General features: G+C 39.2%; 1 long non-coding RNA gene across 1 annotated transcript; it reads right to left on the minus strand.

Moving 5' to 3' along the window:
* Window positions 1-4,748: 4,748 nt before the first annotated feature.
* LOC112480642 lies at window positions 4,749-12,946 on the minus strand. The gene is made up of 2 exons (XR_003046733.1): window positions 7,532-12,946; window positions 4,749-6,369 (listed from the first exon to the last, which is right to left on the minus strand). It is a non-coding gene; the product is annotated as an uncharacterized LOC112480642 (long non-coding RNA).
* Between the last annotated feature and the right edge of the window lie 13 nt (window positions 12,947-12,959).

Raw genomic sequence — 12,959 nt, forward strand, 5'->3', positions numbered from 1 at the left:
CATGAGGTCAGAGCATTGCCCCAGAGACAGGCCGACTAGGTGTTGAGATGCCACTGGAACGCAGGGTTGGCTAAGAATAGTGTCGTCTCAGAGCCAGGGCCAAGCTAGAATTTCTCCTCTCATCCCCAGGATCCATGGGCAAACAGCCTAAGCGTTAAACACTTAAAAGAAACAAAAACAAGCAAACAAATAACCTGTAGGTACTTGTAACCATTCGAAACTCTCATGAATCTAGTTTTAACTTCTAGAACATCTGTCTCCTCTTCCTTTGATCTGGATAGTGACACGCCTAGTAGAATCTCATTGCAACTGGACTTCTCACCAGTCGGTGACGCTATCTGGTTGTTAGGTAGAATTATTCCTTCAGTTTGAGGTGTTTGCTTTATATGTTGGGCAGATATTAATTATGCACCCGCTCACCTCCCTTTCCCCCAAGAACTAATAAATCATTTGGGTGGGTGGAATTTGACTCATTTAGGGTTGAAAACAGATATTTAAAACTGCTTTCTCAGGCATCACTACCATGCAGTATGCTTTAATGTTATGTTATTGGCAGATGAGATGTATCAAAAGCACTGATGTGCTTCAGGAGAACTCATCTCTCCTGCATGATATTGCCTTTTAAAGTTGCATTTCATTTAATCATTTGATTTATACCCACTATAGATCTTTTTAATATTTTCCAAAGTTACAATATTGGATGAGCAAAGGCTCTGCTGTGGAAACAAAAACAAAAAGAACTATCTTCAAACTAGACTGGTGACTATGTAGAGAAATGGAATATCTCAGCATGGAGAAGACTAGAGAATTCAGGCTAAACTGGGACAAGCCTTAGTGGGAAAAGTCCAGCATACGTTACTCCAGGGAAAAAGACTCCTTCAAACAAGAACCGTTCCCACTGGGCTGAGGTTGTAGCTTCTGTTTAACAAATACGCAGAAGGAAGAAAGCAAACTAGGAAATGATCACCTGGTTAAGATACAATATTAAACAAATAAATAAATACATATAAAAAAGATACAATATTAAAATATATTTTTAATACTTTGAAAATATTTGGTAAAAGTGTTTTTATATAGTAATATAATGAAAATAACTGATTATTATAGTCTGTGTTAAAATAATGTTTAGGTGGTACCTAATTATTGTATAATAGGATAATTTGATGGTTTATGGATTTAAGTCAAAGATGTTCTATTTCTTAAAGAATGGGAAGATTAAGAACTAGAAAATTAAGAATTAAGGTCGCTTTTAGTTTTGTTTCTAATTCAGAGGAAATAATTTTAAGCATATAATGTTAAATGGCTTATGAGGCCTTCTTACTAATGTAATGAAATCCAAATCTCTAAATTCTGTGGAAAAATACCTATGTGTCAAGGCTTCTTAGAACAGAAAAGCACCTTTTTGTTGTTGTTGTTGCTGTTTAGAACCCCTTTGTTATGTTCTAATTTTAAGTGTTTTTTGATCCTGGTTGAGAGTGATTATGCTTGTGACTATATAAGAGAGTTCACCTAGGATATTTACCAAAGCCATATTCTGTGCAGACAATTTTCAAAATCTCATACAAGTCAACAACTGAAGTGTAGTTAGAAAAGAACAGGAAGACGTTTCCATCATCTTAATAGATTCTGGTTTACCATCCTGACCAGCATTCGGTAGGGAGTTAAACAGTGTGGGTGGATCACTGTTGCCATTGGTCAAGTCATTTCTTGGAAATGAACTGGATACATTCCTTCCTCTGATCCCTTGCTTGCTCATAGCATTCTTTCCTGCCCTATCTTTTCCTCTCTGCTTTTCTAAATCTTACACCTTCTTGGAAACCCAACTCACCTCCTCCATGGAGACTTTGCTGACCACCTAACCACTATGGAACAGAACTGTTGTGAGTTCCAATAATGCTTACATGGAGCGATCATGAGATCCTAGTTTACATGCAGACTTTCTTTACATGCCTTGCCTTCTTAGCAAAATTTTGAACTCTTTAAAGTCCAGAGTCATGTCTCTGAATCGCTGACAGCACCGCCTCAATACAGGCAACAAACGTTGGTTTACTGATTGCCAGCCCCACTTAGCATGATGGCTCACTTAAAACTGCAGAGAAGAAATCAGCATGCAGAGAAGAGGGCCACCTTCAGATTTCCAAGTCCAAACTCAGCCTGAGGCTCATTTTGGGACTTTTGAGATAACCCCATAGCCTCATAATAAGTACCCCTTAGTTTAAGCTAACATGAGAAGGTTTCTGTTACTTGCTACAAAGACACATGGACCTGACAAGATGAAATGAGATCCTGGAACATAGTTGTAAAAGAAAATGTGCAGCTTCTCAGATAATCTTTGACAATATCAAATAATTGGAGCAGGAAGCCTTAGGGGCCACTGGAATTATTAAATGACTCAAAGCTTTTACTGAGAGTTTTTTGAGTGTAGGGCAAGATTCTGGGTATGTGAGCATAGCAAATGCTTTTGATGTTCCACGTCTCATCCCGTTGGACTACATCTAATTTCATCCAGGCCTCCAGGTCCTAAGAGTGACCTTGAGAAAGCATCCTTTAAAAACTTTTCCTCCTTTCCTGGTTTATTCTCATTTCTGCTTCCTACGATCACATCCCCAATAAACTACCTGCTCCCAGACATTGTCTAAGTTCTGCTTTAGGGGGAACTTGAACTAAGAGAAATATAGGATATGGTTTTTGCCTATAGGGGTCTTATAAGTTTAGATGGAGTATTTGGTCTTGGAAAACAATAAAATGAAATTAAAAGGTAGATTTCATTGACACACAATTAGTATAGATGCTAAATATAGTTAATACAGATTTTATTAAATTTTAGCAATTATTCTTCCAGCTCTGATAGCTCTAATTAGGAAGAGTTGGTTCTTCCAAAATTATTTTTTCTTTTGATATTTTATTAATCTCATATCTCACAGAAGCACTCTATTCTCAGCTAAGTATGAAGAGGTAAGATTGGGTACATTTTGTACTATATTCTTAGAGATGTGTAATTATATTCTGTCATTTACATGCTATTCTATTCAACTTCACAGAGCTTAAACATCCCTTAACATTTTACTTCTAATACCAATGGAAATTATCTTGGAACATGTCATGAGAGTAAACAAAATGAATTAAAGTTATCATTTTGTACTTGGGGCCATTTATTTTAAAAGAAAAAGAAAAGGGACTTAATGTTTTAACTGCAAAACTAATCTAACAATATTAAAAAAAGTTATGGGTGAATAAAAAGATCATAGAAACATACTATCAAAACTTGTTATTTTAATTTGTAAACTTTTATAATTGGCCATATTATAGATATATTTTTACACAATGGTAGCATTTGTAAATTGTGTATTCGGTCCTTTATTGAGAAAACTTTGGAGCTTTAAGTCATCTTGAGAAATCGGTCACATGTAGTATTCGCAGGAGCCCTTTGCCATCCACTGGACAGAGTCCTAAAGGAAGACTTTTTTCTTGGTTCCCTCTCTCGAGTCACCTACTTTGTCTTTTAGCCTCATTCGGATCAGGAGATCTTGGTCACCATATTTATGAAAGAGGTCACTATAGAATTTCTTAAAATATCAAGTTTTAAAAATGTTTTTAAGATTTTTTTAAAGCTTTTTTGAAATTTGTCTTATGAAAACAAGGCATTATTTGGATTTGCATTTCAGTACTGGGCAAGACCCTTCTTTAATGCTACATTTTGAATTTTACTTTCTTATAAGCCCTGTTATAGTAAGAATTGTCTTCAGAGGCAATTATGATGTGCCTCACTATGGGTCTATTAAATTTATTTTTGTTGTGCTTTCAGTGGTGAGATCTTTTACTATAAACACTCCTGTTCTTCAATTCTAAGAATTTTTCTTTCATTATTTCTTTGATAATTTGTTTGTTTCTGTTTTCTCTCTTCTGTTCTTCTGGGTCTTCCTATTCTTAGGAGGTTAATCCTCTTGGATTAATTATATATATAATTTCTCTCTCTCTCTCTCTCTTTTTTTTTTTAATCTCTGTCTCTGTTCTACTTTTGGTAAGATTTCCTCAAATTTATCTTTCAACTTCGTAAGTGATTGTTAACATATTTTAATTAATTTTTAACAATGGAGGTTTATGGAAAATATAAAAAAAATACTTCATATACACAATTGTTAGCAGAATCCAGGCAGCTTAGTAGTATAATAAAAGGTAGTTTATCAAATAGTCCATTGAATGGAGTATGCTGCTAAGGACACTTGAACACAGGCAATGTACATTGATAAACTGATTTTTTTGTGTGTGAGAAGTAGCATCATATTTTTTAATATCCAAGAACTCTTTCTTGGTTTCTAAATATTCTTTTTCCATAGTATCATTCTCTCATTACATAGATATATTCTTTAATCTCTCTGAGGTTATTAATAAGATTGTTTTGAAATTTCCTTCTCTTCTTTTCATTTTTTGAGTTCATATTTTCCATATCACATTCTCACAATTTTAAATCTAGTGAAAGAGAGTCTTCAAAAATTCCAGAATGTAATCTTGTTGGCTCTGATTGGCCCAATGCGTTATTTGCTCATTCTTAAACCAGTCACTGTGTAGGGAGACCACAGTTTTCCAGTTAGGAGTGCATCCTCTAGAGGTATACAAAGAGTCAGTTTCATCAGAACTGAGAGCAGGAGAAGAGTGGACCATCAAAAAACCCAGGAGGCTATTAGTAAGAAAAGAGCAAAGAGATATTGGACAGCCAAAAAACAAACAAACAAACAAACAAAACCCCAAATGGTTAATATAGCATTTATTTTCTTTGGTTTCCTCTGAAGCAACCTGGCCTAGAAGTCAACAAGCCAATGTCTGAATTTCAGCAGTGACCAGGTATTCACAATTTCAAAGCAACCAATCTAATCCCACACAACACTGCTTTTAAAGAAAGTCTTATATTATGCCAAAATCTAGCTTCCTTTAGCTATCATCCTTGACCCTATCTCTGCCCTCGAGTGTACCCTTGAGTTATATGAAGGCAGCTCTTAAGTATTACCAGGTCTTTCTTTTCAGCCCCAGTATTACCTGTTGCTATAGCTATTTCTGATCTGACAGCGTTGTGAATCCTTTCTCCATCTTAGACCTTCTGTTTTTCCCTCTGAGTCTGTGTATTTTGGTATAGCACGAGCAGCCTAGGTCATAGAGCACCATTGTTTAATACTTTAAAGTTGATTCAAATTAGTTTCTGAATGTAAACTAAGAATATGTAAAAAGTTCATTTATTCACTATTCTAATGTTACTAATTAGAATAACTAGGGAAACTTAAAAAATCCTGATGCTCAGGCTGCTCTCCAGACCAAAATTGGATTCTCTGGGATGAGGGGATGGGAACTTTGGCCCCAGTACTTTTTTAAGCTCTCCAGGTGATTCCTGTGTGCAGCCAGAGTGGAGAACCTCTGCTGTACTATGTAACAGACCTCCTTAAAAATATCTCAGTGGTTATAGGTTTTCTCAAGGTATGTTTTTCAGAAAATGAATTTGAGACATATCTCTGTCATTTGCCTCTGGCTAACCTTGTGCACTTTCTGTATAGGATAATTCATCGAGTCACATCAGAGAAAGCATCCTGGGGCAAAGCAGTTATTTGGCCATCTGTCATTATTGAGGTTTCTGAAAAAAGCAGTTATATTCATTCCAGGTAATTTTTATGTAATTTTCTCAGTTTGGTTGATAACTTCTGGAGAACAGTGTCTGAGTTTATTTAACTGACCTCATGCAGCATCAAGAGTAGGTAGCATTATGTTCTTCTGGGGACTTAAGAAGAGCTTTTGAAATTATTTTCAACCAAAAAAATATAGTTTTATCTTTTATGGCCATGAATTAAAGGCCATCTGTGAAGTTGCTGAGTTTTATAGAAAAGCCTTCATTTAGACTGACATTTATCTTATAATGTGGCAGTAGAAAAAATTCTGAAACATTTGCAGAACAAAGGTTAAGGCCATATTTTCTCAGTGTAATGTTTACAGAGCATAAATCTGCACAAAAGAGGGGTAGAATTATTATTTATGTTTAACTACAGTATCCACTGTGAGTTATAAAATCTCATGTTAAATAAAGTAAATTTACTGAGGGAAAAAGAGAAAGGAGAGAGGTCGAGAATAAGGGAGAGAGAAAGTTTTGTGACTCTTCATAGGCACCTTCTTTGAAGAGTCTCCTGACACTTCTTGACTTCACATTTTCCCAATTTTTATTCTGAATTTTTCAAGCATGTAGAAATGTTGAAAAAAAAAAATACTGCAATGACATCTGTATGTCCTTTTGTATCCTGAAGGCCAGAGAACCAGGAGAGCTGATGGCATGTTCTCGTTCAAAGGTTGGCAGGCTTGAGCTCCAGGAAGAACCAATGTTTCAGTTTGAGTCTGAAAGTAGGAAAAAGAACTGACGTCCAAGTTTGAAGGTAGTCAGGCAGGAAGAATTTTCTCTTACTTGGGGAAAGGTCAGCCTTTTTGTTCTATTCAGGCCTTTAACTGATTGGATGCGGCCCACCCACACTAGGGAGTGCAATCTGCTTTACTCAGTCCTATTTAAATGTTAATCTCATCCAAGAACATCCAGAATAATGTTTCATCAAATATCTGGGCACCCTATGGCCCAGTTAAGTTGATACGTAAAATTAACCATCGCGCCTTGTATTAGTTTTCTATTGCTGCACAAAAATTTTATTACAAACTTAGCAGCTTAAAACAACACATATTTATTATCTCACAGTTTTTGTGAGTCAGGATCCTGAGCATAGCTTAACTAGGACCTGTTCTTAGGGTCCCACAGGTTGCACAAGGTGTTGTCCAGGGCCTGGTCTCATCTGAGGTGCTACTAGGGAAGGATGTGCTCCAAAGCTCACTCGTTCTAACCAATGTACTGTATACTTGAAGCCAATAATAAAATATAATTTTAAAAAAGCTCACTCAGATCGTTGACAGAATTCAGTTCTTTGAGAGTTTCAATTTCTTGCTGGCTGTCAGCTAGAAGCCATCTTCAGCTCCTAGAAGCCACCACAATTCCTTTCCATGTACTTTTCTTGCCTAAACCTCAAATCTTGCATTTTCTCTTAGTATTCTCTATGAATTATTCTAGATTTATCAAAGGAAATACGATGGCTTTCTCTGAGCTCTTTTCTACTGAAAAACTAGAATATATGAGATGACTACTTTCATCTCCAAATAATACATAATACATAGATATTATGTACACTTTATTGTAATCATGTATTGGCTTGTTCTTTATACAGCTATGGTCCCTCACCAGGTCCATCTTGACTCGCTACCTGTTCTGGAGCCCACAATGCATAAGCATGTGCTCCTTCTTCTCAGAAAGCCTCGTTCCAATCTCTCCATATTCTCAGTAATTTAAGCTCTGTGTGTGAACTGTCTCACCTTCGACATGTGACTTCCTTTCCCTTCCTCTGCCCAGTGAGCTGGGCCACCCTCCTGACTCGTTTCTTCTTGCTACCTCCTGTCCAGGGCCCGCCCCTTCACCTCTGCTCTGGAGCCCTCAGGGGCATTCTCAATCTCCACCACTTACCTCTCTTGCTTCCTTCAGTCTTCAGTTTCTGCTTCGTTAACGTTTTTCCTTTCAGCTAACCCAGAGGTAGTTGTTTTCCCCATCTTCGATTCTTCTCTAGAACCAATGTTTTCCAGTTCAGTTTCTTGTATCCACAGTGGGGATGTAGAGCAGTGGGTCCTGGATTGGGCCAGAGCCTCATGGAGCATGAAAAAGACAGCCCATTGCTAAACCTGTCAGAGAACATCTTCCCCGAAGCTGCCCCTCAGCTGAAACTATAGCTTATCCTTATCCTGGGCCACATAAATTCTTACTTAAGGCAAACACCACTAATATTTCTCAGGGAATAATAATTTATTCTGTCTCCATCCAGAGCATACTCCTAAGAGACAGGATGGGAGTGAACAGCTAGTTTTAGGGATGGTGGGTTTTTCTTCCAAAGACAGAGTCTCCTTTTACTGGTCTCTGTCCTGCAAAGAGGTGTCCATCCACACTCCCTGCCATAGATCCTTTCACTCTCACACTGCACCTTCTCTTGACCTTCTAGTCTCAGGTGCATCCACATTTTGATGCCTCCACACATAGACCTTCATCCCAGCTTCCTGTTTTGAGCAAGAGGCCTGCAACCCCAGCTGCAGAGCCACTCAACATCTCTGCACACATGCCGAAATGCTTCCAATTCCACTTGTCCACATAGGAGTTAACTAGCGCCTCCTTGCCTGCTTCCTTCCTGAACTCCCTCTCTGGGGGCCAGTGTCCCTCTCCTCCGTAGTCTTTCAGGCTAGAAACATGGAAGGCATCTTCTCATCTTTTTCTTCCCTACTTCCAAAACAATCACCAAGTTCTGTCATTTCTACCTTCTAAAGCTCTTTGGAGATGCTCACCTCCTTTCCTACTTACTGTTGCCTCATCAGTTCAGGTCCTCATCATCTCTCCTTGAGATTGTTACAACTGTCTCTTTACTTCCCCTCTGCCTCTGGTCTGACCCTCCTCTAGTCCAGCCTTGCTCTGTCCCAAAGGATGCTCATTGTAAAAAATAAATCAGAGACTATTCAGATCAATTACTGAGATTAATGCACTACTCCAAATTTTTAATGATTCCCCATGGGGCCTGGGATAAAATTTAAAATACATTCATGGTTCTATGTGATAATTTGGCCTCTAGTACTTTTGTAGCTTCATTTTTTTTTTTTTTGCTATATTCCTTAAGCTATATGTTCCAAAAATCCTAGAGTGTTTCTGTATCGTGAAACTCCCCATAATCTGTACAACTTCTATGCTTTGCACGTTATCTTCTTTGCTTAGAACGTCCATAGCTCGTCCTCACCCTACCCTTCCACTGCCTGAACATATGAGAAACTCCTCCTCATCCTTTAAGTCTCGGCTCAGGTGTTGCTGCCTCTGGGAAGCCTCCTTTGACTTGTACGGACAAACTGTTGTTCCCTTTTCTGTATCTCATATTCTACCTGCTAACTTGTGCTTTTGTACCATCACTATTTGCTTTGCATAGTTATTTCTAAAATAGATCATGAGCCACTTGAGATCAGAAACCATGTCTTCTCTATCTTTGGTTCTCTAGTGATTTATAGTAGATGCTCAAGAAACCCTTGATGAATAAAAGAATGAAGGAATCTTAACATTGGGGTCTACTGTGGGGCTGCAGGTAGGAGGGTGGGGGCTATGTTTCCACAGAAACAATCTCGTTTGATCCTGGACGGCCAACTTCATGAAGGCAGATATGCATCGGTTTTGTTCACATCTGTCTTCCCATTGCTGAGCAGTGCCTGAAAAGCACTCAACAGAAGTGCTTTGTGTAGAAACTCAATAAATGATTTTTGAATGCATAAGTAATAACTCTGTGGGTTGGGGCCGGTGCCACCATCATAATACAATTAAAGAAATGAGGTCTAGGAGAAGTTAATAACCTGCCCAAGTGTTTTGGACAAGCCAAGCCTCAGAATGCCTGGCCTGCCACACTTCTCTGAGAGAAGGAAGTAGGCTGATGAAGGCTTATCTGGAACAGGCAGTTGATTAACTTTGTTCCACAATCAGCCAATCCTTACGGAGCCCATATAAGGTTTGTCTTTAAAAAATGAGCTGGGACAATCATATTATAGCTTGAGAGTTTGAATTAAGAAACAAGGAAAAGAAGTTAGTAGTGGGATCCCAAACGAGAGCTTTTGGGGGGAAGTAGGCTGGAGTTAGGAGGAGCCCACAGAAGGAATCAGACACAGCAGGAAAGAAAGCACAACTGACGCCCAGCCTAGCTCCCTGGTTCCTGATGGCTTCACATTTCCACTTCAAGGTGCGTGTGTATCTTTACAGTCAACACCCTGTTCCGCGCAATCACTGTGAGGTGATTCTAGTGAGGGTTTGTTCCTTGCAACTAAGGTTTTTATTGAACATTCCCAGGTGGACCCAGGATTGAAACCCAGGCCTTCTCTTTTGGTGTCCAGTGCTCTTTCCACTATTTCGGGGCTAGGGATAGTTTTTGTGTGTGTGGATTTTAGCAGTGGGCCATGCAAAAATGGTGCATACTAAATGTATTTTAATGACAATGAACAAGGCTGTAATTGTGATATGAGTGGGAGGAAACAACCAGTGAGGCAAACCAAATCCCCTTTCAATTTAAGCTAGACCAATAGGAAGGTCCCAAGAAACCCAAAATAGACCTTTAATGGAGTGCCTATTTGCACAAGGCATCCTCCTTCTCCACTCTCTTTTGACTCAAATCCTGGGGAGTTCCAGCTGCCCCCTCCCACCACCTCCACCCGCCGCCTAGGCTTGCCAGGCAGGCGGGGCTGGGAGAAGACAGGTTGGTAACCTGTGCACGTGGGCTTCTGCCCTTCAAGTCTAAAGGCTGCAGAGTGCAAAGAATGCCAAGATCATGGTTTTTATCCACGTATGGCCTTTTGATGCACAAGCTAGTGAATATATGTCAGGTACAAATCATTCTTTCCCACAAGCTGTTTATGCAGATCTCCAATGAGACAATTACCCAGTTCCACTTAACAGAGTGACTCAAGGACGGATCTGTTGAAGCCTGGCTGTTTTCTTGCCCTTTTCCCCAGCTTTAGAATTTGTGTCGAAAAGTTAAAATACAAAATGCCGAAGCTCTCCCCTATCACACTCAATGCACCTGCGTGTGGGGGCAGGAGGCTCTTCAGTGAGCTTGCCTGCTGGGTACTCAGTGCTGTTTTTCAAGTGCTGAATGGGTAGGTTCACAATGGTGGGCCCAGAGGAGTTTGCTCACCCCCTCATTTCTCTGAATAGATGCCTCTACTTGACGATTACCTACCTGGGGGTCACCTTTTGAAACCGACTGAAAAGAGCTTATCTTATAACCAACATTTCCCAGAAATTGCTCACAAGACACCGGCTATGAAAAGAAGCAGATTTTAACAAACTACATTCATGTACATTATTGTGAAAAGTTTGCAGAGCTGAAGGCCAGTCCTTTGAATATTTTCAGATTTGATTTTTTAAGAGAATGTCTTTTGAAGCTGCAAATACCTGAAGGCACTGATAAAAAGGAAGAGTGACATATACTATCAGAACTGGAATTTCATGGGTGTAGGGGAGACAGTCTTAGAAGTTAGAGTTCACTTTTCATTTTTTATCAAAGCTTGAGAAATCACTGAACTATGGAGAAGGAGGAGACAACTAAGATCCAAGCGTAAGTCAAAAACCTTTAGTGCGGTTGATATTCTGCTTAGACCGAACTACAGACTCTTTAAGAAAAAGCATCCTGATGGACCAACAAATTTGACATTAGCACTTATGAAAGTGTTGTCTTTTTTTTTTTTCATAAAGGTTTCCGACATGAAAAGGAAATAACTCCAAGGAGGTAAACAACACAATCACATTTTCATTACTTTAATTACTGTGTTGATTAGTTTTCTCTGTTTGCCAGGCTTTAGTATGTGGTGATTTAATGGAACACGAATCTAGGTGTTACTATGAAGGTATTTTGTAGGTATAGTTAACACCTACACTCAGTTGACCTTGAGGCGATTACTCTCAACAACACGAGTAGGCCTAATCAAATCAGTTGAAGGCCTTAAGAACAAAAACAGGTTTTCTGAAAAAGAAATTCTGGCTCAAGATTGCAACATCAACTCCTGAATTTCTAGGCTGCTGGTCTGCCCTACAGATTTGCCAGCCTTCACTATTGCATGAGTCAATTCCTTAAAATAAATCTTTTAATATATATATACACAATAGGACACACGCACACACACACCCCACACACACACACACACACACACACACACACACACCTGTTTCTATGGAAAACCCTGACCAATATAATCACATTTATGTACCTGAGTAATAGCCGAAGTTCTTAAGATAGAAATTCAGAACTATTTAGTCAGGATACCCTGCTTTCTGCCCCTCTCTGAGTTTATACTAAGTGAATGGACAACATTCTTAATTTCAACCCAGATGCTACACAATTCTGTAGAGGTGGGAAGTGAGAAAGATGTTTGGGTGTCAGGCAGCCTGGAGACGGTCATAGGAGAACTCTGGGTGATGAGAGGACCAGCAGGGAGCATTCACCGATTGAGGGCTTGCAGGGTTCAGACCCGTTTCCCACTCACGATCTGAAACAAAGACCTTCCAGGAGTAAGTTTTGAGGACAGAATGTGGAGAAGTCTGTGTGCTAATGGCGTATTGGGGAGGGACAGGCTTGCTTCCTGGTCTAGATGGAAAAACTAAATAAGAATATATCCCACAACAGAAGAACACTTTTTATCAAATACAGTGATGTAAGCATTGAGAATATAGGTAATATAAAACTAAAATCCAAGCCCGATGTCTAATGTTAAAAAAAAGCCTTTTTTAAAGAAAATTATTTCTATGTGCAAAGAATGGTATTATTTGTTCCATTCTTTACAAGAGAGATCTAGTCTCTCTCTGCCCATGAATGAGTCACTTTCCTAAAATACGGAGTTCTTTCCCAATTAGACCTGAACTCTGCTTATATTTCTCACAACCATTCAAGAACAGTTAGCATCAACTCCTTTTAGTCTTCTGGTTTCAAACACCTCAAGGACCCTCACTAAAAGCAAGATACATTTCCAAACCATCCACCCAAATCTCTTAATCCCAGAACAAAGATTCAAAAATAAAAAAATGAGGGGAAGTCAAGTTGCAAGCCTGGTATCTGTCCCTTTCCCTTTATGGGTTTGACAGAGCCTGGCTAGCTGTTCACCACACCTGTTTCCTTTTCCTTCTGGCCCACAGCTAGATTACATTTCCCTGCGTCCTGGCATTTGCGTATAGTTAAGTGACAAAGTTTTGGTCAGTGGAAGGGGGAGGGGGGGAAGTGGTATATGCCATTTCTCTGTTGATAGTCCCCTTCTTGCACCCCCAACTCCCACAGAGGGCTCCATGCCCTTTCCTTGTTTTGGCAACAACCTTGGAAATCCCCTGTCGAAGATAGAAA

This window comes from Pteropus alecto, unplaced genomic scaffold (assembly GCF_000325575.1).
Source record: "Pteropus alecto unplaced genomic scaffold, ASM32557v1 scaffold20, whole genome shotgun sequence".
In the NCBI taxonomy this organism is placed as follows: domain Eukaryota; kingdom Metazoa; phylum Chordata; class Mammalia; order Chiroptera; family Pteropodidae; genus Pteropus; species Pteropus alecto.